Source organism: Hypanus sabinus, chromosome 3, assembly GCF_030144855.1.
Source record: "Hypanus sabinus isolate sHypSab1 chromosome 3, sHypSab1.hap1, whole genome shotgun sequence".
In the NCBI taxonomy this organism is placed as follows: Eukaryota; Metazoa; Chordata; class Chondrichthyes; order Myliobatiformes; family Dasyatidae; genus Hypanus; species Hypanus sabinus.
Window position 1 is genome coordinate 194,757,238 of NC_082708.1, and position 26,535 is coordinate 194,783,772.

At 44.8% G+C, this 26,535-nt stretch overlaps 1 protein-coding gene across 4 annotated transcripts in view; it reads left to right on the forward strand.

Moving 5' to 3' along the window:
- Positions 1-278: 278 nt before the first annotated feature.
- The window catches only part of fbxo41 (F-box protein 41), a 519,821-nt gene continuing 493,564 nt past the window's right edge, over positions 279-26,535 (forward strand). For all 4 annotated transcript variants that reach the window (XM_059965939.1, XM_059965936.1, XM_059965938.1 and 1 more), the window contains exon 1: positions 279-380. The gene's annotated coding sequence lies outside the window, so the exon portion shown is untranslated. The remainder of the gene's footprint in view (positions 381-26,535) is intronic.

Below are 26,535 nucleotides of genomic sequence, written 5' to 3' on the forward strand. Positions count from 1 at the left end.
TGAGGAAGGCAAGTGAAATGTTAGCCTTCATTTCAAGAGGACAAGACTACTGTTTTATACGGCACCGTTCAGACCACCATCTCCTTCCAAACTCCCATCTTACCCTCACTCAATACTCCTCCCCTATCTTTTTTATCTTCCCCTTCCCCCCTCTCTCTCTCTCCCTCATCCCTCCCTCACTCCTTCATTCCCATTTCCAATTGGTTAAACTGTAAGTCAATTACATGCTTATCTTTCCTCTGATTTGTTGAAACTGGTTTGGTTTCCTGCAGCGGCCGGATGTGAATATTTTCATCGCGGCGATTGGAATAAATGGGAATATGTGGAAAATGTGGAAACGCCGAAAATGATTCAATTCGATGAAAAAAATATTTAGTTCGGTGAGAAAATCGTTCTCAGGCATGTTGAATGAATCGGATTGTGGTTCCCCGCCGTTCGCGAGATCCTCATAGAGAAACCTGGTGTATCCGGTAAATCGCGGGCTGGAGATCTGGTGGCGAATAATGTCTTCACGTCCCTTCCCATTACCCTCCTATCCCAAATCTCCTACCCCCTCTCCAACCCCTCCTTCGCCAGTCCCCGACCCCTCCTCGCCCACATCCCCGACCCATCCTCCGCCCACATCCCCGACCCCTCCTCCCCCAACCCCGACACCCCTACCCCATCCCTCCTACCCTCGACTCCTCCCTCTCCATTACCCTCCACCCCATCCTCTCCTCCCCTACGCCTCTCCATCCCTGACGCCCCTCCCTCACTACTCCACATCCCCCTTACATTAGACGGAAAATGCTGGTCGTGTGTTGGCACAGTAACATTAGGAGGGAAGAGATGAAATATGAGATTTTTATAAAAAACTAACCGATTTTTATAATAATAATATAAAGCAAGATAATAAAAGTACGAAGAGTAAAAGAGAGGAGAGAGTTGATATTGGACACCTGGAAAATGATGCTGGTGAGGTAGTAATGGGGGACAAAGAAATAGGAGATGAAATTAATGAGTACTTTGCATCAGTCTTCACTGTGGAAGACATCAGTAGTGTGCCAAAGGTCCATGAGTGTCAGGGAGCAGCAGTGAGTGCCATTGCTATTACAAAGGAACAACTAGAATTGTTGGGTGGGAACCGAACTGAAGAGACTTGGGAAGAGGACGTTAGCTCACAAATAGAGAAAGCTTGTAGACAGTGCGAGAGGCAGGATAGGCAGGTGACAGAGAAGGGACGCGCTCAGACCGAAGGCTTGAGATCTGTCTATTTTAATGCAAGGAGTGTTGTGAACAAAGTGGATAAGCTTAGAGCGTGGATCAGTACTTGGAGATATGATGTGGTGGCCATTACAGAGACTTGGATGGCTCAGGGACAGGATTGGTTACTTCAAGTGCCGGGTTTTAGATGTTTCAGAAAGGACAGGGAGGGTGGCAAAAGAGGTGGGGCGTGGCACTGTTGATCAGCGATAGTGGGACGCCATGGAGGGATTGTCTACGGAGTGTCTGTGGGTGGAGGTTAGGAACAGGAAAGGGTCAATATCTTTACTGGGTGTTTTTTATAGGCTGCTCAATAGTAATAGGGATATTGAGGAGCAGACAGGGAAACAGATCCTGGAATATAGGCATCTGTTAGATTCGAGAGACCATGTATTTGCACCTTGAAAAGTTACCAGGGCGCAGGCTTGGGCAGGGTTGTATGGGAGACCAGCAGTTGCCCATGCTGCAAGTCTGCCTTCTCCACGCCACCAATGTTGTCCAACGGAAGGGCAAGGACCGATACAGCTTGGCATCAGTGTTGTCGCAGAGCAATGTGTGGTTAAGTGCTTTGCTCACGGACACAACATCCTGACTTAGCTGAGGCTCAAACTAGCGACCTTCAGATCACTAGACCAATGACTTAACCACTTGGCCAAGTGCCAACACAAATCCTGGAAAGGTGTAATAATAACAGAGTTGTCGTGTTGGGAGATTTTAATTTTCCTAATATTGATTGGCATCTCCCTAGAGCAAGGGGTTTAGATGGGGTGGAGTTTGCTAGGTGTATTCAGGAAGGTTTCTTGATGCAGTATGTAGATAAGCCTACAAGAGGAGAGGCTGTACTTTATTAGATATTGGGAAATCTGGACAGGTGTCAGATCTGTAAGTGGGAGAGCATCTTGGAGATAGTGATTATAACTCTATCTCCCTTACAATAGCATTGGAGAGTGATTGGAACAGGCAAGTTAGAAATGCGTTTAATTGGAGTAAGGGGACTTATGAGGCTATCAGGCAGGAAATTGGAGCCTTAAAATTGGAAACAGATGTTCTCAGGGAAAAGTACAGAAGAAATGTGGCAAATGTTCAGGGTATATTTGTGTAGAGTTCTGTATAGGTATGTTCCAGTGAGACAGGGAAGTTATGGTAGGGTACAGGAACTGTGGTGTACAAAGGCTGTAATAAATCTAGTCAAGAATTAAAGAAAAGCTTACAAAAGGTTCAGAGAGCTAGGTAATGTTAGTGATCTAGAAGATTATAAGGAAACTAGGAAGGAAATTAGGAGAGCCAGAAGGGGCCATGAGAAGGCCTTGGCGGTCAATATTAAGGAAAACCCCAAGGCATTCTACAAGTATTTGAAGAGCAAGAGGATAAGACGTGAAAGAATAGGATCTATCAAGTGTGACAGTGGGAAAGTGTGTATGGAACCGGAGGAAATAGCAGAGGTACTTAATGAATACTTCAGTATTCACTATGGAAAAGGATCTTGGTGATTGTGGTGATGACTTGCAGCAGACTAAAAAGCTTGAGCATGAAGATATTAAGAAAGAGGATGCGCTGGAGTTTTTGGAAAGCATCAAGTTGGATAAGTCACTGGGACTGGACAAAATGTACCCTAGGCTACTGTGGGAGGTGAGGGAGTAGATTGCTGAGCCTCTGGTGATGATCTTTGCATCATCAGTGGGGATGGGAGAGGTTCCGGAGGATTGGAGGGTTGCAGATGTTGTTCCTTTATTCAAAAAAGGGAGTAGAGATATCCCAGGAGATTATAGACCAGTGAGTCTTACCTCAGAGGTTGGTAAGTCGATGGAGAAGATCCTGAGAGGCAGGATTTATGAACATTTGGAGAGGTATAATATGATTAGGAATAGTCAACGTGGCTTTGTCAAGGGCAGATCGTGCCTTACAAGCCTGATTAGATTTTTTGAGGATGTGACTAAACACATTGATGAAGGAAGAGCAGTAGATGTAGTGTATATGGATTTCAGCAAGGCATTTGATAAGGTACCCCATGCAAGGCTTATTGAGAAAGTAAGGAGGCATGGGATCCAAGGGGACATTGCTTTGTGGCTCCAGAACTGGCTTGCCCACAGAAGACAAAGAGTGGTTGTAGACAGGTCATATTCTGCATGGAGGTCGGTGACCAGTGGTGTGCCTCAGGGGTCTATTCTGGGAACCTTACTCTTAATGATTTTTATAAATGACCTGGATGAGGAAGTGGAGAGATGGGTTAGTAAGTTTGCTGATGACACAAAGGTTGGGGGTGTTGTGGATAGTGTGGAGGGCTGTCAGGTTACAGCAGGCCATTGATAAGATGCAAAACTGGGCTGAGAAGTGGCAGATGGGGTTCAACCCAGACAAGTGTGAAGTAGGTCAAATATGATGGCAGAATATAGTATTAATGGTAAGTCTCTTGGCAGTGTGGAGGATCAGAGGGATCTTGGGGTCTGAGTCCATAGGACACTCAATACAGCTGCGCAGGTTGACTCTGGTTAAGAAGGCGTATGCTGTATTGGCCTTTTATCAATCGTGGAATTGAATTTAGGAAATGAGAGGTAATGTTGTAGCTATATAGGACCCCCACTTGGAGTACTGTGCTCAGTTCTGGTCACCTCACTACAGGAAGGATGTGGAAGCCTTAGAAAGGGTGCAGAGGAGATTTACAAGGATGTTGCCTGTATTGGGGAGCATGCCTTATGAGAATAGGTTGAGTGAACTTGGCCTTTTCTGCTTGGAGTGAAGGAGGATGAGAGTGACCTGACAGAGTTGTACAAGATGATGAGAGGCATTGATTGTGTGAATAGTCAGAGGCATTGATTGTGTGGATAGTCAGAGGCTTTTTCCCAGCGCTGAAATGGTTGCCACAAGAGGAAGGTGCTTGGGAGTAGGTACAGAGGAGATGTCAGGGGTAAGTTTTTCACTTAGAGAGTGGTGAGTGCATGGAATGGGCTGCTGGCAACGGTGATGGAAGTGGATATGATGGGGTCTTTTAAGAGGCTTTTAGACAGGTACATGGAGCTTAGTAAAATAGAGGGCTATAGGTAAGCCTAGTAATTTCTAAGGTAGGACGTTTTTGGCTCAACTTTGTGGGCTGAAGGGCCTGTATTGTTCTGTAGGTTTTCTGTAAAAAAAATTGCTAGGCAGACTGAAAGGGCTTCAGGCAGGCAAGTCACCTGGAACAGATGGACTACATCCCAGAGTCCTGAGAGAGGTTGCTGAAGAGATAACGGATGCCTTGGTCATGATCTTTCAAGAATTGCTTGATTCTGGCATGGTCCTGTATATTTAGATCCCATATCTCAGGATGGATGTGTTGTCATTGGAGAGATTCCAGAGGAGGTTCATGAGGATAATTCTGGTAGTGAAGGTTTTAACATATGAGGAGCATTTTGCAGCTTTGGGCCTGTACTCACTGAAATTAAAAATGCATGGGGATCTCATTGAAACCTATCAAATGTTGAAAAGACTGGAATGTGGAGATGCTTCCTTTGGTGGGAGTCTCCAGAACTAGAAGTCAGCTTCAAAATTGATGGGTGACCTTTTAGAACAGTTAAGGAGGAATTTTTTTTAGCCAGAGAGTAGTGAATCTGTGGAATGCACTGCCACAGACTGTGGCGGAGGCCAACTCCGTGGGTATCTTTAAGGTAGAAGTTGATTATTTTCCGATCGGTCAGAGCATCAAAGGATATGGCAAGAAGGGAGGTGTATGGGGTTGAGTGGGGTCTGGAATAATGGAATGGTGGAGCAGACTCGGTGGGCCAAATGGTCTAATTCAAGCATTCTATGTCTTATGGTCCGAGATGAGGGAATCCTCTGAGTAAATTCAGTATAATCCATTGGAAGGTCTGCTTGGCAAGAACTGCTGAAGGTTACGTCATTTCTTGTCTGTGAAGGTTATTTCAACATATACTCAGTGTTCTTTCCTTCTTTGCCTGTCTGAAGTGTATGTTGAGATGAAGTGATTACTGGACCCACTTGGTGTAAGCATAACTTGATACATTAGTGACATCTTTGCACCAAAGAATGCTGCTCCATTACTGCAAATGTTAACAGGTGGGATTATCGCAGAGTATTTTAAGTATATCCATTATGGGTCCAGTGCTTGAGTGGATCCTGCTGGAGACTATGGGTTGTAGTCATTACTGTGTTTGATAGGTGAGAGAATCCTGCTGTGGAACATCATGCTGAATTGTCTGGAGGTAATAGACCCTGCTATGTGGAGGAACTGCATCTGTGGGGGGAAAGGAATTGTTGAGAGTGGAGAGGGGAGATGGCCTGTTTTAAAAAGGAGAGGAAGCGTGGTGAGATAGGAGCCCAAGATGATTTGGTGGATGAAAGAGGCAGGGTGCGCCAGATAGTAAGGAGTGAGATAGTGGTGTGGAGTTGGGAAACAGTAGCAGGTGGATGATCGAGGTAAAGAAAAAAATGAGATGTAGAAGGAGTGAGGTGGGAGGAGAGAGGTTTGTAGATGGGAGACAGTTGTTGAAGGGGACTAAGCAGGAGCACAAGCACAACCATTGCCGGAATGAAATAAGTAATAGAAGTAACCATAGGAATCACTAGGGGAGAGGTGAGTGGCAGATGGAGCCAGAAACTCAGGATAAGCTGTGGGGTGTATATTGGGTTTGATTGGCTACCAGTTCTATGCCTCACAGAGAATATATAATGTAATTAATTTCTGTGTGTTAAATTAGCTAGTCCTTCCAGAGAATATCATTTGACAGATGAAGAAAGTTGAGACAGATACTGAAGTTGAAATGAGCAAGTCCAGTAAACAGCTGAGACAGAAACAAGACAAGGATTAAGGAAGGTCTTGTATACTGAACTGCATTTAATGCAAGGAGCCTGGCTGGTAAGGGAAATGAACTCTGCAAGGGGAGGTGCATAGGACTGAGACATTACAGCTATTACTGAAACATACCAGAGGAAAATAAACTAAGCTAAAAAGATTGTGAATGGCAGTCAAATGTAGGGTACAAAATGTACCAGGAGAAAGAAATGCACGCAAGGAAGGGAATGTTACAGTGATCATTGGGAACTTCACAATATGCAAGTAAGCTGGGAAATTAGTGGACCCAATAAAACAGATTTCATAGAATGGTGGGAATCAGTATGAATGGGGGATAGGAACCAGGGGGATGGGGGATGATGGAGCTAAGGATGAGCCAGCAGGTTTACAAGTAGATGATGGGTGTAACATGAATGTAAGTAAGGACAAGCCAATGACTGGGTACAAATGCAGATAGAGTAAAGAGTTAAATTGTACCACAGAAACAAAATTAAAAAGGGTTCAAATTTTGAATTCAACATTCATACAGGACTGAAGCTGCTGTATTTAAATGCACGTAGGATTTAGAATAAGGTGGACAAACTTGTGGTGCAGTTAGAGATTGGTCGGTGTGATGTGGGCATCACTAAGTCATGGTTAAAAGAAGGCCATAGTTGGTAGCTTAACATAAAAGTATATACTTTATATCAAAAGGACAGGCAGGAAAGCATAGGTTGTGGTGTGGCTCTGTTGGTAAGAGATGGAATTATGTTTTTAGAAAAAAGTGACATAGCGTCAGAGAATGTTGAATCTTTGTGGGTGGAGTTAAGAAACTGCAAGGGTAAAAAAACATAAGAAATAGGAGCAGGTATAGGCCATCTGGCCTGTCGAGACTGCTCCGCCATTCAATAAGATCATGACTGATCTGACCATGGACTCATCTCTACCTACTTGCCTTTTCCCCATAACACTAAATTCTCCGACTGTGCAAAAATCTATCCAACCTTGTCTTAAATATATTTACTGAGGTAGCCTCGACTGCTTGGTTTGGCAGAGAATCCCACAGATCCACCACTCTCTGGGAAAAGTTCCTCCTCATCTCTGGCCTAAATCTACTCCCCCGAATCTTGAGGCTATGTCCCTTAGTTCTAGTCTCACCTACCAGTGGAAACAACTATCCTGCATCTATCTTATCTATCCCTTTCATAATTTTATATGTTCCTGTAAGATCTCTTCTTATTCTTAATTTAAGTGAGTATAGTGCCAGGCAACTCAAACTTTCCTCGTAGTCTAACCCCCTCATCCCTGGAATCAACCTGGTAAACCTCCTCTGCACTGCCTCCAAAGCCAGTATATCCTTCCTCAGGTAAGGAGACCAGAACTGCACACAGTACTCCAGGTGCGACCTCACCTGTACAGTTGCAGCATAATCTCCCTGTTCTTCAATTCAATCCCTCTAGCAATGAAGGCCAACATTCCATTTGCCTTCTTGCAAACCAACCTTCTGCAATTCATGGACAAGCGCTCCCAAGTCCCTCTGCACATTATTTTACTATTTAAAAATGATCTGATCTTCCATTTTGACTTCCAAAGTGGATGACTTTGCATTTACCAACATTGTACTCCATCTGCCAGATCCTTGCCCACTCACTTCACCCATCTATATCTCTCTGCAGACACTCCCTATCCTATGCACAATTTGCTTTTCCACTCAATTTAGTGTCATCAGCAAACTTAGATACATTACACTCAGTCCCTCTCTTCTAGATCATTAATGTATATCGTGAACCGTTTTGGGTTAGCACCGACCCCTGCAGCACACTGCTCACCACTGATTGCCAACCAGAGTTACATTATGTATCCCAGCTCTGCTTTCTATTGATTATCCACCTCTATCCATGCTATTACATTATCCCCAACTCTATACATCCTTATCTTATGGATAAGTCTTTTGTGTGGCATCTTATCGAACATCATCTGGAAATCCAGGTAAGTAATGTCCATCTGTTCTCCTCTATCCACTGCAAAGAACTCCAGTAAGTTTGTCAAACAGAACCTGCCTTTTGCGGAATCCATGCTGCTTCTGCTTAATGGATCCATTTCTTTCCAGATGCCTTGCTATTTCTTCTTTAACGAATGCTTCAAGCATTTTCCCAACTACAGATATTAAACTAACTGGCCTATAGTTAAGCAACACACACAAAATGGTGGAACACAGCAGGCCAGGCAGCATCTATAGGGAGAAGCACTGTCGACGTTTCGGGCTGAGACCCTTCGTCAGGACTAACTGATAGAAAAGATAGAAAGAGACTTCAAAGTAGCAAGGGGAGGGGAAAATGCAAAATGGTAGAAGACTGGAGGGGATGGGGTGAAGCTGAGAGCCGGAAAGGTGATTGGCAAAAAGGATACAGAGCTGGAGAAGGGAAAGGATCATGGGATGGGAGGCCTAGGGAGAAAGGACGGGGGAGGGGAGCACCAGAGGGAGATGGAGAACAGGCAGATTGATGGGCAGAAAGAGAGAGAAAAAAGGAGGGGGAGAAAAAAAACTAAATATATCAGGGATGGAGTAAGAAGGGGAGGAGGAGCATTAACAGAAGTTAGAGAAGTCAATGTTCATGCCATCAGGTTGGAGGCTACCCAGCCGGTATATAAGGTGTTGTGCCTCCAACCTGAGTGTGGCTTCACCTTGACAGTAGAGGAGGCTGTGGATAGACATATCAGAATGGGAATGGGACGTGGAATTGAAATGTGTGGCCACTGGGAGATCCTGCTTTCTCTGGCGGATAGAGTGTAGGTGTTCAGCGAAACGGTCTCCCAGTCTGCGTCAGGTCTCACCAATATATAAAAGGCCACACCGGGAGCACCGGATGTAGTATACCACTTCAGCCGACTCACAGGTGAAGTGTCGCCTCACCTGGAAGGACTGTCTGGGGCCCTGAATGGTGCTGAGGGAGGAAGTGTCAGGGCAGGTGTAGCACTTGTTCCACTTAGCTACCTGCCTTTTGCCTGCATCCTTTTTGATCAATGGCGTGACCTGGCCAGAGTCTAGAGAATTTTGGTAAATTATCATCAAAGCCTCAACTATAACCTCTGCCATTTCTTTCAATACCCTGGGATGCATTCCATCAGGACCATTATGGGAATCGTTAATAGGCCTCCAAATAGTCGCCAAGGTGTGGGGTTGAGTTTGCAAAGGGAGCTGGAAAAGGCATGTAATATGGTAATGACATAATTGTAATGGGGGATTTCAGTATGCAGTGGGATTGGGAAAATCAGATCGGTGTTGGAGCACGAGAGAGGGAATTTGTTGAATGCCCACAAGATGGCTTTTTAGAGCAGCTTGTGCTTGAGCCTGTTTAGGGAAAGGCTATCTTAGATTGGGTGTAGTGTAATAACCCAGAGCTTATCAGGAAGGTTAACATAAAGGAAACCTTATGAGGCAGTGATCATAATATGATGGAGATTGAGAGGGAGAAGCATAAGTCACATGTAGCAGTATCACAATGGAATAAAAGGAATTACAGAGGCATTAGAGAGGAGCTTGCCCAGGTGGATTGGAGGATACTGGTGGGATGATGGCAGAGCAAAGATGGCTGGGAATCGTTCACAAGGCACAGTATTGATATGTCCCTCAGAAGAAAAAAGGGACAGACAACCATGGCTGAAAGGGAAGTTTAGGCTTTCTTGGTGGCATTTTTGCAGCCTCTGGTGAATAAAATCGATGATCTCAGATCTAGGGTGCTGAATCAGAGGGACATTAGGACCGCTTGTGTCCTTTGTTTCACAGAATCCTTATTAATCCCTTCCATACTGGATGCAGCGATTCAGATCAATAGATTTACTGTACACCATCTGGATAGATCTATAGAATCTCTCAAAACAGAGGTGGAGGAGTATGCCTCATGATCAACTCCTCTTGGTGCACAAATATGTTAGTGCTGTCCCAATTCTGCTCACCGGACCTGAAATATCTAGCAGTTAAATGCCGTCCATTTTACTTACCACGAGAGATCATTGGGTGATCATTTTGGTAGCGGTAGACATTCCATCTCAGGCCAAAGTCAGTCGGGCTTTAGATGATCTGAGCAAAAGGATCAATATGCAAGAAACAGTGCACCCTAACGCCTTTACCATCGATTTAGAAACATAGAAACATAGAAAATAGGTGCAGGAGTAGCCTATTCGGCCCTTCGAGCCTGCACCACCATTCAGTATGATCATGGCTGATCATCCAACTCAGAGCCCTGTACCTGCTTTCTCTCCATACCCCCTGATCCCTTTAGCCACAAGGACCATATCTAACTCCCTCTTAAATATAGCCAATGAACTGGCTTCAACTGTTTCCTGTGGCAGAGAATTCCACAGATTCATCACTCTCTGTGTGAAGAAGTTTTTCCTCATCTCGGTCCGAAAAGGCTTCTCCTTTATCCTTAAACTGTGACCACTCATTCTGGACTCCCCCAACATCGGAAACAATCTTCCTGCATCTAGCCTGTCCAATCCCTTTAGAATTTTATACGTTTCAATAAGATCCCCCCTCAATCTTCTAAATTCCAGTGAGTATAAGCCTAGTCGATCCAGTCTTTCTTCATATGTAAGTCCTGCCATCCCAGGAATCAATCTGGTGAACCTCCTTTGTACTCCCTCTATGGCAAGAATGTCTTTCCTCAGATTAAGGGACCAAAACTGCACACAATTGGGGGATTTTAACCAGGCCTGTCTGAAAAAAATCATTAAACAATCACCGTCAACAGATCACTTGCAATTCCAGAGGAAACAACACACTGGAACATTGTCACATCACCATCAAGAATGCCTACTGTACTGTGCTTCAGGAAGTCTGATCATCTATCTGTACTTCTACGCACTGAGTATAGACAGAAACTGAAGATTGCAGCACCAGCAGTGAGGACCAAGAAGCTACGGACAAGGGAAGCACAGGAGCGCTTCAGGACTGCTTTGAATAGGTGGTCTGGACCTTATTCAGGGATTCATCTTCAAGTCTGGATGAGTATACTGCAGTTGTTACCAACCATTAAAATTGGTGTGGATGAGTGTGTGCCTGTAAAGTACATTCTATACATTCTTAAACCAAAAGAAGTGGATAAACCAGAAGGTACGTCGTCTGCTGAAGGTATGATCTGTGGCATTCAAGGCTGGTGACCTTGGTCTGTACCAGAAAACTAGGCTATGACTTGTGGAGGGCTTTTTCAAGGGCAAAGGGACAATTTCGAACGAGATTGGAGGCAACGTTAGATGCACGATAACTCTGGTAGGATTTGCGAGATATTACTTCTGACAAAGTGAAACCCAATAGCATGAATGGTAGCGATGCTTCACTACCAGATGAACTCAATGCCTTCTATGCCTACTTTGAAAGGGAGAATATAACTGCACCTGTGAACATCCCTGCTGCAATCGGTGATCCTGTGATACCTGTCTTGGAGGTCGATGACAGGCTGTCTTAAAAGAGGATGAACTCTCACAAGGTGGAAGGCCCTGATGGAGTACCTGGCAAGCCTCTGAAAACTTGTGTCAGCCAACTACTAGGAGTACTCAAGGACATTTTCAACCTCTCACTGCTAGGGGCTGAAGTTTCCACACTTCAAAAAGGCAACAATTATACCAGTGCCAAAGAAGAGTAATGTGAGCTGCCTTAATGCCTGGCAGCTGGTAGCACTCACATCGACAGTGATGAAATGCTTTGAGAGATTGGTCATAAGTAGGCTGAACTCCTGCCTGAACAAGGAACTGGACCCACTGCAATTTGCCAATTGCCTCAATAGCTCAACAGCAGATGCAATTTCAATGGCTCTTCATATGGCCTTAGACCACCAGGACAATACAAACACCTATGTCAGGATACTGTTCATCGACTATAGCTCAGCATTAAACACCCTCATTCCCATAATCCTGAGTTACAGAATCTGGAACTCTGTATCTCCCTTTGCAATTGGATCCATGACTTCCTAACTGGACCACCACAATCTGTGTGGATTAGTGATAATATATCCTCCTTGCTGATGATCAACACTGGTGCACCTATGGCGTGTGTGCCTAGCCCACTGCTCTACTTTGTCTATACCTATCTCTGTGGCTAGGCATAGCTCAAATACCAACTATAAATTTGCTGATGGTACAACTATTGTTGGTAGATTCTCAGATGGAGATGAGAAGGCAGAGAGGAGCAAGATATACCAACTAGTGGAGTGGTGTCGCAGCAAACAACCTTGCACTCAATGTCAGTAAGACAGAAGTGCTAACTGTGGACATCAGTCTTCAGATTGGAAGACATCTGCAGTATACTGGATATTCAAAAGTGTCAGGGAAGTGAAATCTGTGCAGTGAAAATTATGACTGAGAAGCTGCTCAGGAAGCTTAATGGTCTGATAGTTGATAAATCTCCTGGACCTGATGGAATGGACCCTTGGGTTCTGAAGGAAACAGCTGGAGAGATTGCTGAGGCATTAACGGTGATCTTTCAAGATTCGATAGATTCTGGCATGGTTCTGGATGACTGGAAAATTACAAATGTTACTCCACAATTAAGAAGGGTGGGAGGCAGCAGAAAGGAAACTATAGACCTGTTAGCCTGACATCAGTGGTTGAGAAGTTGTTGGAATCGATTGTTAGGAATAAGATTGTGGAGTACCTGGAGACGTGACAAGATAGGCCAAAAGCGGCATGGTTTCCTGAAAGGAAAATCCAGCCAGGCTACTGCAATTTTTTGAGGAAATTACAAGCAGGGTAGACAAAGGAGATGCAGTAGATATGGTGTACTTGGATTTTCAGAAGGTCTTTGACAAGGTGCCACACATGAGGCTGCTTAGCAAGATAAGAACCCATGGAATTACAGGGAAATTACTAGCATGGATGGAGCATTGGCAGAAAACAGAGAGTGGGAATAAAGGGATCCTATCCTGGCTGGCTGCCAGTTACCAGTGGAGTTCAACAAGGGTCGGTGTTGGGACACCGTTTATCAATGTTTATCAATGATTTGGATTATGGTAATAATGGATTTGTGGCTAAATTTGCTGATGATGCAAAGGTAGCTGGAGGAGCGGGTATTGTTGAGGAAACGGGGAGCCTGCAGAGAGACTTAGATAGTTTAGGGGAATGGGCAAAGAAGTAGCAAATGAAATACAATGTTGGAAATGGTCATGCACTTTGGTGGAAGAAATAAATGGGCAGACTATTATTTAGATAGGGAGAGAATTCAAAATGCAGCAATGCAAAGGGACTTGGGAGGGAAGATAGGCAGGTGATAGAGAAGGGCTCAGACGGACGGTTGAGATGTGTCTATTTTAATGCAAGGAGTATCGTGAACAAACCAGATGAGCTTAGAGCATGGATCAGTACTTGGAGCTATGATGTGGTGGCCCTTACAGAGACTTGGATGGCTCAGGAACAAGAATGGTTACTTCAAGTACTTCAAGGGTTTCAGATGTTTCAAAAAGGACAGGGAGGGAGACAAAAGAGGTGGGGGCGTGGCACTGTTGATCAGAGATATTGTCACGGCTGCAGAAAAGGTGGACGCCATGTAGGGATTGTCTACGGAGTCCCTGTGGGTGGAGGTTAGGATCAGGAAGGGGTCAATAACTTTACTGGGTGTTTTTTATAGGCTGCCCAATGGTAACAGGGATATCAAGGAGCAGATAGGGAAACCGATCCCGGAAAGGAGTAATAATAGCAGAGTTGTTGTGATGAGAGATTTTAATTTCCCAAATATTGAATGGTACATGGAGCTTAGAAAAATAGAGAACTATGGGTAAGCCTAATAATTTCTAAGGTAGGGACATGTTCAGCACAACATTGTGGGCCAAAGGGCCTGTATTGTACTTTAGGTTTTCTATGTTTCTATGATTTCCATCTCGCTAGAGCAAGAGTTTTAGATGTGGTGAAGTTTGTTAGGTGAGTTCAGGAAAGTTTCTTGACACAGTGTTACGAAATCCCGTAACTGGATCACTTACCAGCAAAGATAGAGAGGTCCGTTGAAGTCTGATGGTACTATTTTTAAAAGTATTTATTGATAAAGGGGCACAAAAATAAGATTAATGCAAACATACAGATAATATACATCATCAATACTAAATCTAAAAGCAGGTATGATAATAACCAATAAAACGTAACTCTATCGTTGTTTAGGGGATAATGTATTGTCCGATGGAAATATAAAAGTCATTAGCTCGTTCAGGCTGCAGCGTTTTGGGTTTAAGAGAGGGAGGCGTTTAAACTTGCCCAAGTCTTTTATGATGCCAATCCATTGAGTCAGGGGAGCGGGTTTCCCCGTTGTTAGCTAAAAAGCCGTTTTCTGTGGTTTCAGCCACCAATTCCAGCCACGGAATTGAACGCACGTGGCTTGGTTTCTGATGACTGTCTGCTGTTACGTGGTCGCTTAACGTTTCTTCCGGTGCATCTGAGTGGTTGTTCCTACAGCCCCTCTTTTATTCTGACTCGCAGGGTCGTAGATGTCAATCAGGTTGGGGGTGATGCAATCTCTCCCTCAACCAGCCCACTTTGCCCGAGGGCATTCACGTAGCAGAGCATCTCAATCCACAAATCTGTCTCCAAGAGACAATTGCCATGTCCCGTAGCTTTACATCGCTATGGAGGGGGGGGGGGTGAGAAACGTGACATCCTGCACGTCTCCCCCTCATGTCTTGGGCCCCTTTTGACTCAACCCAACAGTGATCTGGCGATTCTCACAAAGGAAGGGGCTACGGACATAACAACAGTATGTAGATAAGCCTACAAGAGGAGAGACTGTACTTGATCTTGTATTGGGAAATGAACGTGGTCAGGTGTCAGATCTCTCAGTGGAAGAACATTTTGGAGATAGTGATCATAATTCTATCTCCTTTACAATAGCATTGGAGAGAGATAGGTACAGACAAGTTAGAAAAGTGTTTAATTGGAGTAAGGGGAATTATGAGGCTATCAGGCAGGAAATTGGAATCTTAAATTGGGAGCAGATGTTCTCAGGGAAAATTACGGAAGAAATGTGGCAAATGTTCAGGGGATATTTATGTAGAGTTCTGAGTAGGTACGTTCCAATGATACAGGGAAGTTATGGTAGGGTACAGAAACCGTGGTGTACAAAGGCTATAATAAATCTAGTCAAGAAGAAAAGAAAAGTTTACAAAAGGTTCAGAGAACTAGGTAATGTTTGAGATCTAGAAGATTATAAGGCTAGCAGGAAGGAGCTTAAGAAGGAAATTAGAAGAGCCATAAGGGGCTATGAGAAGGCCTTGGTGGGCAGGATTAAGGAAAACCCCAAGACATTCTACAAGTATGTGAAGAGCAAGAGGATAAAATGTGAAATAATAGGACCTATGAAGTGTGACAGTGAGAAAGTGTGTATGGAATCGGAGGAAATAGCAGAGGTACTTAATGAATAGTTTACTTCAGTATTTACTATGGAAAAGGATCTTGGTGATTGTAGTGCTGACTTGCAACAGACTAAAAAGCTTGAGGATGCAGATATTAAGAAAGAGGATGTGCTGGAGCATTTAGAAAGCAGCAAGTTGGATAAGTCGCCAGGACCGGATGAGATGTACCTCAGGCTACTGTGGGAGGCGAGGGAGGAGATTGCTGACCCTTTGGCAATGACCTTTGCATCATCAATGGGGATGGGAGAGGTTTTTGAGGAATGGGGGGTTGCGGAAGTTGTTCCTCTAATCAAGAAAGGGAGTAGAGATAGCCCAGGAAATTATAAACCAGTTTACTTCAGTGGTTGGTAAGTCGATGGAGAAGATCCTGAGAGGCAGGATTTATGAACATTTGGAGAGGTATAATATGATTAGGAATAGTCAGCATGGCTTTGTCAAAGTCAGCTCGTGCCTTACGAGCCTCATTAAGTTTTTTGAGGATGTGACTAAACACATTGATAAAGGAAGAGCAGTAGATGTAGTGTATATGGATTTCTGCAAGGCATTTGATAAGGCATTTGCAAGGCTTATTGAGGAAGTAAGGAGGCATGGGATCCAAGGGGACATTGCTTTGTGGATCCAGAACTGGCTTGCCCACAGAAGGCAAAGAGTGGTTGTAGGCGAGTCATATTCTGCATGGAGGTCGGTGACCAGTGGTGTGCCTCAGGGGTCTATTCTGGGACCCTTACTCTAAGTGATTTTGTAAAGTTGGTGTTGTGGACAGTGTGGAGGGCTGTCAGAGGTTACAGTAGGGCATTGATAGGATGCAAAACTGGGCTGAGAAGTGGCAGATGGAGTTCAACCCAGATAAGTGTGAAGTGGTTCATTTTGGATGGTCAAGTATGATGGCGGAATATAGCATTAGTGGTAAGACTTTTGGCAGTGTGGAAGATCAGAGGGATCTTGGGGTCTGAGTCCATAGGACGCTCATAGCAGCTGCACAGGTTGACTCTGTGGTTATGAAGGCATACAGTGCATTGGCCTTCATCAATCGTGGAATTGAATTTAGGAGCCGAGAGGTTATGTTGCAGCTCTATAGGACCCTGGTCAGGCCCCACTTGGAGTACTGTGCTCAGTTCTGGTCGCCTAACTACAGGAAGGGTGTGGAAACCATAGAAAGGGTGCTGAGGAGATTTACAAGGATGTTGTCTGGATTGGGGAGCATGCCCTATGAGAATAGGTTGAGTGAACTCGGCCTTTTCTGCTTGGAGCGATGGAGGATGAGAGGTGACCTGATAGAGGTGTATAAGATGATGAGAGACATTGGTCATGTGGATAGTCAGAGGCTTTTTCCCAGGGCTGAAATGGTTTCCACAAGAGGACACAGGTTTAAGGTGCTTGGGAGTAGGAACAGAGGAGATGTCAGGGCTAAATTCTTTACTCAGAGAGTAGTGAGTGTGTGGAATGGGCTGCTGGCAACAGTGGTGGAGTCGGATATGTGAATGGAGCTTAGGAAAGTAGAGGGCTTTGGGTAAGCCTAGTAATTTCTAAGTTAGGGTCCTGTTCGACACAACTTTGTGGGCCGAAGGGCCTGTCTTGTGCTGTAGTTTTTCTATGTTTCTATACCCTAAAGGTTAATCTCCAAGTTGAGTCAGTTGTGAAGAAAGCGAATGCAATGTTGGCATTCATTTATATAAGTTCATGTATCATGTATATATGATATATATCATGTTTAACCAATCTATTCGAGTTTTTTGAGGAAGTTACCAGGAAAGTGGATGAAGGGAAGGCAGTGGATGTTGTATACATGGACTTCAGTAAGGCCTTTGGCAAGGTCCCGCATGGGAGGTTAGTTAGGAAGATTCAGTCACTAGGTATACATGGAGAGGTAGTAAATTGGATTAGACATTGGCTCAATGGAAGAAGCCAGAGAGTGGTAGTGGAGGATTGCTTCTCTGAGTAGAGGCCTGTGACTTGTGGTGTGCCACAGGAATCAGTGCTGGGTCCATTGTTATTTGTCATCTATATCAATGATCTGGATGATAATGTGACAAATTGGATCAGCAAATTTGCTGATGATACAAAGATTGGAGGTGTAGCAGACAGTGAGGAAAGTTTTCAAAGCTTGCAGAGGGATTTGGCCCAGTTGGAGGAATGGGCTGAAAAATGGCAAATCGAGTTTAATGCGGACAAGTGTGAGGTATTGCACTTTGGAAGGTCAAACCAAGGTAGAACATACAAGGTAAATGGTAGGACACTGAGGAGTGCAGTAGAACAGAGGGATCTGGGAGTACAGATACATAATTCCCTAAAAGTGCCATCACAGGTAGATAGGGTAGTAAAGAGAGCTTTTGGTACATTGGCCTTTACAAATCAAAGTATTGAGCATAAGAGTTGGAATGTAATGGTGAGGTTGTTGAGACCAAATTTGGAGTATTGTGTACAGTTTTGGTCACCTAATTACAGGAAGGATATTAATAAGGTTGAAAGAGTACAGAAAAGGTTTATAAGGATGTTGCCAGGACTTGAGAAACTGAGTTACAGAGAAAGGTTGAATAGGTTAGGACTTTATTCCTTGGAGCATAGGAGAATGAGGGGTGATTTGATAAGAGGTGTATAAAATTATAATGGGTATAGATAGAGTGAATGCAAGCAGGCTTTTTCCACTGAGGCTAGGGGAGAAAAAAAACAGAGGTCATGGGTTAAGGGTGAAGGGGGAAAAGTTTAAAGGGAACATTGGGAGGGGTTTCTTCACGCAGAGAGTGGTGGGAGTGTGGAATGAGCTGCCAGATGAAGTGGTGAATGCGGGCTCACTTTTGACATTTAAGAAAAACTTCGACAGGTATATGGATGAGAGGGGTTTGGAGGGATATGGGCCAGGTGCAGGTTAGTGGGACTAGGCAGGAAAATGGTTCAGCACAGCCAAGAAGGGCCAAAAGGCCTGTTTCTGTGCTGTAATGTAATGTGGTTCGAAGTATAGAATATAAGAGCAGGGATGTGATGTTGAGGGTCTATAAAACACTCGTGAGACCACACTTGGAGTATTGTGTGCAGTTTTGGGCTCCTTATTTTAGAAAGGATATACTGACATTGGAGAGGGTTCAGAGAAGATTTACGAGAATGATTCCAGGAATGTATGAGGAATGTCTGGCAGCTCTTGGGTTGTATTCCCTGGAGTTCAGGAAAATGAGGGAGGAATCTCATAGAAATATTCCAGATGTTAAAAGATCTGAACATATTAGATATAGCAAAGTTATTTCCCTTGTTTGGGGATTCTAGGACAAAAGGGCACGACTTCAGGATTGAAGGACAACCTTTTAGAACTGAGATGCAGAGAAATTACTTTAGTCAGAGGTGGTAAATCTGTGCAATTTATTTCCCCAAGCAGCTCTGAAGGCCAAGTCATTGGGTGTATTTTAGGCAGAGATAGATAGGTTTTTGATTAGCTAGGGCATGAAAAGGTGTGGGGTGAAAGTATGGATAACTGGAAGAATTGTATCAGCCCGGGATTGAATGTTGGAGCAGACTCAATGGGCCAAATGGACTACTTCTGCTCCTATATCTTATGGTTTCATGGTCTCGTGCCTCTGTAGTTCCCTGTACAGTCGGCCCTCCTTATCCCCGGATTCCGTATGCGTGGATTCAACCAACCGCAGATCGGGAAAACCTGGAAGTTCTCTCTCCAGCACTCATTGCTTGAGCATGTACAGACTATTTTTTCTTGTCAGTATTCCCTAAACAATACAGTATAGCTATTTACATAGCATTTACATTGTATTAGGTATTATAAGTAATCTAGAAATGACTTATTAGTACAGGCAGTCACCGGGTTATGAATGAGTTCCGTTCCCAAGTCAGTCCTTAATTCGGATTTGAAAGTTGGAACAGGTACATCCAGTATTATTTAGCGTCAGTTAGTCAAACATTTTTCTTAGTATATAGTACATATTTTACCTTTCTATGCATATAAAACACTTAAGCATACGCATTTCAATAATTTAACCACTGCGTTGCTTAGTAATAATTGTAGCTTTCATCGGGGCGGTAGGGCCTTTCACATTCTCCACTAAAATTGTTCTGATCATTAACCGACTGTAGCCTAACACTTTTCTGATGACTGACAGTGTTTCAGCTCTTTCCAATTGCTTTGTTACTTCCACCTTATTTTCAATTGCGATCGTGATTATTTTCGTGAACAGAAACACTGCGGATCAGAGCTGCACCGCTAGGTCCTAATATCTACATGTTAAATAAAGTCTGGGGTTCCGCTGGGTCCTAAAGACCACCGCACTGATACATGTTAAATAAGGGACTTGAGCATCCACGAATTTTGGTATCCGCGGGGGGTCCTGGAGCCAATCCCCCATGGATAAGGAGGGCCGACTGTACTCCACTGTAATACTGGCGCACCTGACTTTAGCATCTCCTCAAATTTCAGGATGAATTCAATCTTAATATGATCACTTCACCCTATGGATTTCTTTACCCTGAGTCAACTTTCGACTCAACTCTGGTTCATTACATAACACCCAATGTAGAATAGCTGATTCCTTAGTGGGCTGAACTGCGAGCTGCTCCAAAAAGCCATTTTGTACGCATTCTACAAATTCCTCCCCTTGGGATCCAGCACTAACCTGATTTTTCCAATCTATTGAAATCCCCCATGACTATTGTAGTATTGCCCTTTTGGCATGCATTTTCTTCTCTTGTTGTAATTTGTAGGCCCTATTCTTACTACTGTTTGGCAGTCTGTTTATAACTTCCATCGCTGTCTTTTTACTCTTGATATATCTCCTCTTTCTAATGATTTTATTTTATTTTTTACCAATAGAGCCACGCCACCCCCTCTGCTTCACTGTCAGTCCGTTTGATACAATATGTATCCTTGGACATTAAGCTACCAGCTATAATCTTCTTTCAGTCGTGATTGAGTGATGCCCATAAGGGAACATGCCAATCTGTAACTGTTCTACGAGTTCATCTCCATTATTCCGTATACTGCGCGGATACAAATATAACTGCTTCAATCCTGTATTCACCCTTATTAATTTTGTCCACCTTTTACGATCATCAGCCTCTCTTTGCTAGCAGTCTCACTATACTCTGCCTCTGTTTATAAGCCAACTATTTCATCCTAAGCATGATCATTCCAGTTCCCATCCCTCGACCAAATTAGTTTAAACCCTCCTAAACAACTCTAGCAAACCTGCCCACAAGGATTTGGAACAAGAAGGCAGCGTGGGAGCACCTAAGGATTTCCAGCGGAAAGACATTTTGAGTTCTCGGGGGAAAAGAGAGGCCAGACTGCGCAGGCGCGTGACGTCAGCCAGTTGAGTGTGAACAATTTAAAAAGAAGGCAGCCATATCCAGCGGGCAGCGTTGGGAGTGGGCAGCAGAGTGAGAGGCAGCAGAGTGATAGGGCTTTGGCTTCTTGGGCTTCGGCGGTAACGGGACGAGGTGAGGCAGTTGTTAATTGCAAAAGGAGGAAGTATGTGTGTGAGGCCAGTTCTCTGTGATTGGTGTCAGATGTGGGAGGTCCTGGAGTCTCCTGGCGTCCCAGACGGCCGCATCTGCACCCGGTGCATTGAGATGCAACTCCTAACGGACCGTGTTAGGGAACTGGAGCTGCAGATGACTTTTGTCTGGTCAGGGAGAGTGAGGAAGTGATAGGAGTTAGACAGGTGGTCACTCCGGGGCCACGGGGGACAGAGAAATGGGTCACAGGAGAGGTAAGGGGAAGAGTCAGGTACTGGAGAGTACCCCAGTGGCTGTACCCCTTGACAATAAGTATTCTGGTTTGAGTACTGTTGGGGGGGGGGGGGGGGAACAGCCTACCTGGGGGAAGCGACAGTGGCTGTGCCTCTGGCACGGAGTCTGGCCCTGTAGCTCAGAAGGGTAGGAAAAGGAAGAGAAAAGCAGTAGTGAAGTGTGAGTTTCGGGAACTAGGCAGAAGGCTGAAGAACAGGACCTCAAGGGTGGCGTTCTCAGGATTGCTGCCAGTACTACGTGATAGTAATGGTAAGAATTGGAGGAGATGGCAGTTGAATGCGTGGCTGAGGAGTTGGTTCAGGGGGCAGGGTTTTAGATTTTTGGATCATTGGGATCTCTTCTGGGGAAGGTGGGACCTGTACAGTTTGGATGGGTTGCACCTGAACTCGACAGGGAGCAATATCCTTGCTGGTAGGTTTGCTAGCATGGTTCAAGAGGGTTTAAACTAATTTGCAAGGGGGATGGGACCCAGAGCGATAGAGCAGTGAAAGAAGTGCATGGAGATTTAACATATAGAGAGGCTCTGAGGAAAGAGCAGCAGAATAAAGGGTATAAAGGTAGTAAGGTAGAAGGGCTAAAGTGTGTGTACTTCAATGCAAGAAGCATCAGGAACAAGGGTGATGAACTGAGAGCTTGGATACATACATGGAATTATGATGTAATAGCCATTACAGAGACTTGGCTGGCACCAGGGCAGGAATGGATTCTCAATATTCCTGGATTTCAGTGCTCTAAAAGGGATGGGGGGGGGAGGGGAGGAGGGGTGGCATTACTGGTCATGGATACTATTATAGCTGCAGAAAGGGTGGGTAATGTAGCAGGATACTCTTTTGAGTCAGTATGGGTGGAAGTCAGGAACAGGAAGGGAGCAGTTACTTTACTAGGGGTATTCTATAGGCCCCCAGTAGCAGCAGAGATACTGAGGAGCAGATTGGGAGGCAGATTTTGGAAAGGTGCAAAAATAACAGGGTTGTTATCATGAGTGACTTTAACTTCCCTAATACTGATTGGCACTTGATTAGTTCCAAGGGTTTAGATGAGGCAGAGTTTGTTAAATGTGTCCAGGATGGATTTCTGTCACAGTATGTTGACAGGCCAACTGGGGGAATGCCACACTAGATCTAGTATTAGGTAATGAACCGGGTCAGGTCACAGATCTGTCAAATGGGTGAGCATCTGGGGGACAGTGATCACCGCTCCCTGACCTTTAGCATTATCATGGAAAAGGATAGAATCTGAGAGGACAGGAAAATATTTAATTGGGGAAGGGCAAATTATGAGGCTATAAGGCTAGAACTTGCGGGTGTGAATTGGGATGATGTTTTTGCAGGGAAATGTACTATGGACGTGTGGTCGATATTTAAGGATCTCTTGCAGGATGTTGGGGATAAATTTGTCCCGGTGAGGAAGATAAAGAATGGTAGGGTGAAGGAACCATGGGTGACAAGTGAGGTGGAAAATCTAGTCAGGTGGAAGAAGGCAGCATACTTGAGGTTTAGGAAGCAAGGATAAGATGGGTCTATTGAATATAAGGTAGCAAGAAAGGAGCTTAAGAAGGGGCCGAGAAGAGCAAGAAGGGGGCATGAGAAGGCCCTGGCGAGTAGGGTAAAGGAAAACCCCAAGGCATTCTTCAATTATGTAAAGAACAAAAGAATGACAGGAGTGAAGGTAGAACCGATTAGAGATAAAAGTGGGAAGATGTGTCTGGAGACTGTGGAAATGAGCGAGGTCCTCAATGAATACTTCTCTTGGGTATTCACCAATGAGAGGGAACTTGATGACGGTGAGGACAGTATGAGTGAGGTTGATGTTCTGGAGCATGTTGATATTAAGGGAGAGGAGGTGCTGGGGTTGTTAAAATACATTAGGACGGATAAGTCCCAGGGCCTGACGGAATACTCCCCAGGCTGCTCCACAAGGCAAGGGAAGAGATTGCTGAACCTCTTGCTAGGATTTTTATGTCCTCGTTGTCCACAGGAATGGAGGGAGGGAAATGTTGTCCCCTAGTTCAAAAATGGGTTGTAGGGATAGCTCGGGTAATTATAGACCAGTGAGCCTTATGTATGTGGTGGGAAAGCTGTTCGAAAAGATTCTTAGAGGTAGGATCTATGGACATTTAGATGGTCTGATCAGGGACAGTCAGCATGGCTTTGTGAAGGGCAGATCGTGCGTAACAAGCCTGATAGAGTTCTTTGAGGAGGTTACCAGGCATATAGATGAGGGTAGTGCAATGGATGTGATCTACATGGATTTTAGTAAAGCATTTGACAAGGTTCCACACAGTAGGCTTATTCAGAAAGTCAGAAGACACGGGATCCAGGGATGTTTGGCCAGGTGGATTCAGAATTGGTTTGCCTACAGAAAGCAGAGGGTCATGGTGGAGGGAGTACATTCAGATTGGAGGGTTGTGACTAGTGGAGTCCCACAAGGATCTGTTCTGAGACCTGTACTTTTCGTGATTTTTATTAGCGACCTGGATGTGGGGGTAGAAGGGTGGGTTGACAAGTTTGCAGACAATACAAAGATTGGTGGTGTTGTGGATAGTGTAGAGGATTGTCGAAGATTGCAGAGAGACATTGATAGGATGCAGAAGTGGGCTGAGAAGTGGAAGATGGAGTTCAACTCCGAGAAGTGTGAGTTGGTACACTTTGGAAGGACAAACTCTAAGGCAGAGTACAAAGTAAATGGCAGGATACTTGGAAATGTGGAGGAACAAGTGGATCTGGGGGTACATGTCCACAGATCCCTGAAAGTTGCCTCGCTGATAGATAGGGTAGCTAAGAAAGCTTATGGGGGTTTAGCTTTCATAAGTCGAGGAATAGAGTTTAAGAGTCGCAGTGTAATGATGCAGCTCTATAAAATTCTGGTTAGGCCACACTTGGAATACTGTGTCCAGTTCTGGTCACCTCACTATAGGAAGGATGTGGAACCATTGGAAAGGGTACAGAGGAGATATACCAGGATGCTGCCTGGTTTAGAGAGTATGGATTATAATCAGTGATTAAGGGAGCTAGGGCTTTACTCTTTGGAGAGAAGGAGGCTGAGAGGAGACATGATAGAGGTGTACAAGATATTAAGAGGAATAGACAGAGTGGACAGCCAGCGCCTCTTCCCCAGGGCACCACTGCTCAGTACAAGAGGACGTGGCTTTAAGGTAAGGGGAGGGAAGTTCAAGGGGGATATTAGAGGAAGGTTTTTCACTCAGAGAGTGGTTGGTGCGTGGAATGCGCTGCCCGAGTCAGTGGTGGAGGCAGATCCACTAGTGAAGTTTAAGAGACTACTAGACAGGTATATGGAGGCATTTAATGTGGGGGGTTATATGGAAGGCAGGGTTTGAGGGTGAGCACAACATTGTGGGCCGAAGGGCCTGTAATGTTCTGTACTATTCTATGTTCTATGTTGATAGGGGACTGTACAGTCAGGGGTTCAGACTGGCGATTCTGTGGACACAGGAACAAAACTCGGATGGTAGTTTGCCTTCCAGGTGCCAGGGTCCGGGACGTTTCTGATCACGTTCAAGATATCCTGCGGTAGGAGGGTGAACAGCCAAAGGTCGTGGTACATATTGGTACCAATGACATAGGTAGGAAAAGGGAAAAGGTCCTAAAAGAAGACTACGGGGAGTTAGGAAGGAAGTTGAAAAGTATGGACCTCAAAGATAGCAATCTCAGGATTACTGCCTGTGCCACGTGACAGTGAGAATAGGAATAGAATGAGGTGGAGGATTAATGCATGGCTGAGGAATTGGAGTAGGGGGCAGGGGTTCAGATTTCTGGATCATTGGGACCTCTTTTGGGGTGGGTGTGACCTGTACAAAAAGGACGGGTTGCACTTCAATCCCAGGGGGACCAATATCCTGGCGGGCAGGTCTGATAGAGCTGTTAGGTGGGGAGGGTTTAAACTAGTTTGGCAGGGGGGTGGGAATCAGAATGTGAGTGCAGGGATTAAGGTAGAAGGACAAGTGCATGATGCTAAGAGTTCTGAGTTGATGAGGAAGGACAGGCAGCGGACAGAACATAACTATAGCCAGTTAAAGGGGTTGAAATGTGTCTATTTCAATACTAGTAGTATTAAGAACAAGGAGGATGAACTTAGAGCATGGATTAGTACGTGGAACTACAATGTTGTGGCCGTTACTGAAACTTGGTTGGAGGAAGGGCAGGATTGGATGACACAGGTCCCGGGGTTCAGGTGATTTAAAAGGAATAGGATAGGAGGTAGAAAAGTGGGGGGAAGTGGCATTGCTGGTCAGGGATAGTATCACGACTATAGAAAGGGAGGTTGCTGCAGAAGGAGTGTCCACGGAGTCGGTCTGTGTGGACGTCAGAAATAGGAAGGGATCAATTACTGTGCTGGGAGTAGCCTATAGGCCCCCAAGTAGCCCTCGGGAAAGCAAGGAGCAGATAAGCAGGCAGATTTTAGAATGGTGCAGGAAATGCAGGGTGGTAGTTATGGGTGATTTCAACTTCTCTCATATTGACTGGCACCTCCTGAGTGCAGGGGGATAGATGGGGCTGAATTTGTCAGGTGTGTTCAAGAAGGATTCCTGTCAGTATGTGGACCAGCCGACGAGAGGAGAGGCTATACTGGATCTAGTTCTAGGTAATGAACCTGGTCAGGTGACAAACCTCTTGGTGGGAGAGCATTTTGGTGAGAGTGACCACAACTCCCTTAGCTTCAGCATAGCTATGGAAAGGGATAAAATCAGACGAAATGGTAAAGTGATTAACTGGGGAAGGGCTAATTTTGAAGGGATAAGGCAGGAATTAGCGATAGTAACTTGGAAACAGATGTTCAAAGGGGAAAGCACAGAAATAATGTGGGAGAAGTTTAGAGACCACTTGAGCTGGGTTCAGGATAGGTTTGTCCCACTGAGGCAAGGAAAAAATGGTAGGAAAAGGGAACTGTGGCTGACGAAACACGTGAGGCAACTCGTCAAGAGGGAAAAGGAAGCATATGTTAGATATAAGAAGCAGGAAGTAGGAGGGGCTTAAGAGAAATATAGGGTAGCCAGGAAGGAGCTAAAGAAAGGACTTAGGAGAGCTTGAAGGGGACATGAGAAGGCCTTGGCATGTAGGATTAAGGAGAACCCCAAGGTGTTCTATGCGTATGTGAAGAATAGGAGGATGACGAGAATGAAGGCGGGACCGCTAAAAGGTAAAGAGGGCAACATGTGCCTAGAAGCAGAGGAGATTGGGGAGGTCCTAAATGAATACTTTGCTTTAGTATTCACAATTGAACAGGATCTTGATCAGGATGAGGTGGAAGTAGAGCGGGCCGTTGTGCTGGACAGTGTGGAGATTAAGGAAGAAGTAGTGCTGGATCTTCTAAAAAAACATTAAGATTGATAATTCCCCGGGGCCGGATATAATACACCCCAGGTTGTCGTGG